Here is a 6,000-nt window from a genome sequence, read left to right on the forward strand (position 1 = left end):
TGGGTAGAGTGTTCAAAAGTTCAATGTCATGGAAAACAAAACAAAACAGGAAGGTTGAGGGATTTGTTCTAGATCTTTAATAAAGGAGAAAAGAGAGGCATACAGCCAGCAGATTGAATAATTGAATCTATTGTATTGGGGGAAGAGAAGGGTCTATGAAAGACATTTGGGGAACATTTGAGAAAATTAAAAATATACTTACTTACATAGTATCATTGAATTAACGTTAATATTTTGGTTTGCTAACGGTAATGAGGTTATATAGGAAAATGTCCTTATTTTTAAGAATTGAATGCTGAAATGTTTAAGAGTCAAGTGTCATAATATCTGAATTTTTCTTTCAAATGGTAGAGCATAAAGTTTAAATAGATAATTTATAGATAGCTAGACATATAAAAATAGACAAGATAGAGCATGTGCGTGCAAAAACGGAAAAATGTCAGCATTTGTCTTTGGGTACTCATTTTAGTCTTTCAGTTCTTTCAAATTTTCTATCGATTGGAGGTAGATATTTGGTTCAGTTGTTAGCAGCAGCTATAATCTAGCAAACATAGAAAGCAATCATCTACCAGTTTTCTTAATATTGCATCGGGGCTAGTGAATTGTTATTAACAGCCTCGTAGCTACAACACATGTCAAGGCAGCAAACAAAGAACATATGAAAAAAAAGCCTCACGTATGTTCCATGCAACCTGGACAAATGCAAATATTAATGTTCTCTTCAAAAGAAGAATCATTTGTAATTTAATAGTGGAAATATGTGTTTCTAAATAAGTAGGCACATTATTTTCCTTTGGGAGGAGGCATCATCTCAAGAAAACAATTAAATATAAAACTCTTGAACGCAATTTCTACACAGTTATCCCCTAACTGATGTGTGTATGTTCCTAGGAGTCTCAGAATCACAACTAGGGTATTTTTGTACGTTCACTGTCTATCTAGTGCTTGGTCAAATCATGCGTTAGGCAATTACGCGCTTCCTCATCTAGGTGTTCACTGATATACTCAGACCACACACATTACTTGCAGCCACACTGGGGAGGCAAACGCAGCTACCAGTCCTCCACTAGTTGGTTGAAGGCCAGATCTACAGCCTCAAGTTTCCTTCATTAATTCATGCAGGTGCTGAAGACAGAGTGAAGACTTCAGTGGAGAGCAGTGATTCCAGATGGCAGGTTAAAAGTCAAAGCTTCAGTTTGCCAGGTGGATTCCCCTGAATTTATAGTTCCCCACAATTTGCAACATTAACCTCTAGGTCAGGAGTTCGCAAGGCCATTTCATGGGATTAGAGAGGTCAAAGTTATTTTTATAGTAATAGTAAAAGTTAGCTGCCTTTTCCACTCTTATTCACTCTCTAGTGCACAGCAGAGTCTTCCAGAGATGACATGACCTGTGATGACTTCATCACTCTGACATTTAATGGAATGCGTGTCTGTATATTGTTGTGTTTGAAAAATTTATTGGTTTTAATTTCTAATATGATAAACATCAATTGATATGAGTCACATAAACAAAATCACTTTCATGTCCTCAAAATATTCTATGCGCATTCCATCCAAAAACCACAGAATACACATTCTTTTCAAATGCCCATGGAACATCCTCCAGGATTGATCACACATTAGGCCACCAAACAAGTCTCAATACATTTAAGAAGGTCGAAATAATACCATGCATCTTTTCTGACCACAAAGGTATGAAACCAGAAATCAACTACAGGAAGAAAACCAGAAAAGCCACAAATATGTGGAGATTAAACAAAATGCTACTGAACAACGATTGGGTCAAGAAAGAAATCAAAGGAGAAATCAAAAAATTCCTGGAGACAAACGAAAATGAAAATACGACATGCCAAAATCTGTGGGATACAGCAAAAGCGGTTCTACGATGGAAGTTTATAGCAATTCAGGCCTACCTCAACAAACAAGAAAACTCACAAATAAAAAAATCTAACAGCCCATCTAAAGGTACTGGAAAAAGAGGAACAAACAAAGCCCCAAGTCAGCAGAAGGAAGGAAATAATAAAAATCAGAGCAGAAATAAACGAAATAGAAACTAAAAAAAAAAACAATAGAAAAAGTTAATGAAACCAAGAGCTGGTTCTTTGAAAAGATAAACAAAATTGACAAGCCCTCAGCTAGACTCACCAAGAAAAAAAGAGAGAAGGCTCAAATAAATAAATTCAGAAATGAAAGAGGAGAGATTACAACGGACACCTCAGAAATACAAAAGATAATAAGACAATACTATGAAAAGCTATACGCCAACAAATTGGATAATCTAGAAGAAATGGATAAATTCTTAGAATCATACAACCTTCCAAAACTGGACCTAGAAGAAGTAGAGAATGGGAATAGGACAATCACCAGTAAGGAGATCAAAACAGCAATCAAAAACCTCCCAAAAAATAAAAATCCAGGACCAGACGGCTTCCCTGGCGAATTCTACCAAATGTGCAAGGAAGACTTAATACCTATCCTTCTCAAACTCTTCCAAAAAATTGAAGGGGAGGGGGGGCTTCCTAACTCATTCTACGAAGCCAACATGATCCTGATACCAAAACCAGACAAGGACAACACGAAAAAAGAAAGTTACAGGCCAATAGCACTGATGAACATCGATGCAAAAATCCTCAACAAAATTCTAGCAAATCGAATACAACAATACATTAAAAAGCTCGTACAACATGATCAAGTGGGTTTCATTCCAGGGATGCAGGGATGGTTCAACATCCGCAAATCGATCAACGTGATACACCACATTAACAAAATGAAGAATAAAAATCACATGATCATCTCAATAGATGCAGAGAAAGCTTTTGACAAGATACAGCATCCATTTGTGATAAAAACTCTCAATAAAATGGAGATAGAAGGAAAATACCTCAACGTAATAAAGGCCATATATGACAAACCCTCAGCAAATATCATTCTCAGAGGAGAAAAACTGAAAGCTACCCCTCATAGAACAGGAACCAGACAAGGATGCCCACTGTCACCACTCTTATTTAACATAGTATTGGAAGTCCTCGCCAGAGCAATCAGGCAAGAAAAAGAAATAAAAGGGATCCATATTGGAAAAGAAGAAGTGAAACTGTCACTCTTTGCAAATGACGTGATTTTATATCTAGAAAACCCTAAAGAATCCACAGAAAAACTTTTAGAAACAAGAAAGGAATACAGTCAAGTCACGAGATACAAAATCAACATACAAAAATCGGTTGCATTTCGATACACTAACAACGAAGTAGCAGAAAGAGATATTAAGAATACAATCCCATTTACAACTGCAACAAAAAGAATCAAATACCTAGGAATAAACTAAACCAAAGAGGTGAAAGATCTGTACACTAAAAAGCTATAAAGCATTGTTGAAAGAAATCGAATAAGACACAAAGAAATGGAAATATATCCCGTGCTCTTGGATTGGAAGACTTAACATTGTTAAAACGTCCATACTTCCTAAAGCAATCTACAGGTTCCACGCAATCCCTATCAAAGTTCCAACATTTTTCACAGAAATAGAACAAGGAATCCTGAAATTTATATGGAACAGCAAAAGACTCTGAATAGCCAACAGAGTCCTGAGAAAAAAAGAGCAAAGCTGCAGGTATCACACTCCCTGATTTCAAAATATACTACAAAGCCATAGTAACCAAAACAGCATGGTACTGGCACAAAAACGGACACACAGGTCAATGGAACAGAATCAAGAGCCCAGAAATAAACCCACACATTTACGGACAGCTAATAGTCGACAAGGGAGCCAAGAGCATACAATGGAGGAAGGAGAGTCTCTTCAATAAATGGTGTTGGGAAAACTGGACAGCCACATGCAAAAGAATGAAAGTGGACCATTCCCTTACACCATGCTCAAAAATCAACTCAAAATGGATTAAAGACTTGAACGTAAGACCCGAAACCATGAAACTTCTAGAAGAAAACATAGGCAGTACGCTCTTTGACATCGGTCCGAGCAGCATATTTTCAAGTACCACGTCTGACCGGGCAAGGGAAACAAAAGAAAAAAATGAACAAATGGGACCACATCAAACTAAAAAGCTTCTGCACAGCAAAGGAAACCATCAACAAAACGAAAAGATAACCCAACAATTGGGAGACGATATTTGCAAACCACATATCAGATAAGGGGTTAATATCCAAAATATACCAAGAACTCATACAGCTCAACAACGAAAAAAAACCAACAACCCAATTCAAAAACGGGCAAAAGATCTGAACAGAGATTTCTCCAAAGAAGATGTATGGATGGCCAAAAGGCATATGAAAAAATCCTCAGCATCATTAGCTATCAAGGAAATGCAAATCAAAACCACAATGAGGGATCACCTCATGCCGGTCAGAGTGGCTATAATTAACAAGACAGGAAACAACAAATGTTGGAGAGGATGTGGAGAGTACACTGCTGGTGGGAGTGCAAACTGGTGGAGCCACTATGGAAAGCAGTGTGGAGTATCCTCAGAAAATTAAGGATAGATCTACCATATGATCCAGCTATCCCACTGCTGGGTATTCATCCAAAGAACTTGAAAACGCAAAGGCATAAAGATACATGCACCCCTATGTTCATTGCAGCATTATTCACAATAGCCAAGACTTGGAAGCAACCTAGGTGCCCATCAGGGGACGAATGGATAAAGAAGGTGTGGCACTTATACCTGATGGAATACTACTCAGCCATAAGAAATGATGAAACCCGGCCATTTGTGACAACATGGATGGTCCTTGAGGGTATTATGCTGAGTGAAATTAGTCAGAGGGAGCAAGTCAAATACCGCCTGATCTTACTCATAAGTAGAAGATAAAAACAATGACAAACAAACACGTAGCAATGAAGATTGGATTGGCGGTTACCATAGGGGAAGGGCGAGGGGGAGAGCAAAAGGGCAAAAAGGGTGATTAGGCTCACATGTGAGGGGATGGATAGTTTTTGGGTGGTGAACATGATGTAATCTACACAGAATTTGAAATATATTACGATGTACATCTGAAAGCTATATAATGTTATAATCCAATGTTACTGCAATTAAAAAAATAAAATAAAATAAATTTTAAAAAGATTTTAAGCGTGTAAAGGGTTTCTGAGACCAAAATGCTTAAGAATCATTGCTCTAGTTCATTCATTAAAAAAAAAAAAAAAAAATTCCTGAAAACATCATTTGCCATGTAAGGGGCCCTGTGACATTTGATGGGCGTACAAAGATAGCCCAAAGTGACCATTTATAAAATACCACATACTGTAAGTTAGGAGGTTTAGATATTGTCTTCAATTTAAGCCTCCCAACACACCTTCAAAATAGGTATGGTCACCTTCATTTTACAAATGAGGGAACTGAGTATTTAAGACCAGGTCTAAAACCCAGTCGTATCCTATCAGATTCTAAAGCCAGTGTAAATTCCACTTCATGTATGATGCATGATATTCAGTCCTCCTTCATGTTTGTTTCTTTTCAATGAAGCTGAAAACTCAGCACAATTGGAGTCACTCCGCCTGAGATAAAATTTTAAGATGAAAACTAGATTGACATTTTAGGTAACACCATCTGTAAACATGTGTAACCTTTTTCTGTTTCACCAATACTTCCTCTCAAAGGGCACTAGGTTAGGATACCTAACTACCGCAACTCAGTTTCTACAGTGGCAGATATTACCAGCGACATTGCAGAATTGTTAGAAGAATCAAATGAAATGATGTTAGTAGCAATTGCCGTTAACTAATATTAATTACCAACATTTATTGAGTTTACGTAATTGCTTATAGTAATTCTGAGGCATGTACATTTTAAGAGCTAAATTTTATTGACTGCCTATATTGAGCCAGGCACAGCTCTAAGCACTTAAATATATCATCATTTCGTTTAATCCTCACAGCAGCTCAAGATATGGCAACTATTATTATCTCATTTACGGATGAAGAGAACGAGTTAGAGAGATGTTCAGAGAATTTCCCGTGGTCACACTGGAAGTTAGTAACGAAGCT

Source organism: Equus caballus, chromosome X (assembly GCF_041296265.1).
Source record: "Equus caballus isolate H_3958 breed thoroughbred chromosome X, TB-T2T, whole genome shotgun sequence".
NCBI lineage: Eukaryota > Metazoa > Chordata > Mammalia > Perissodactyla > Equidae > Equus > Equus caballus.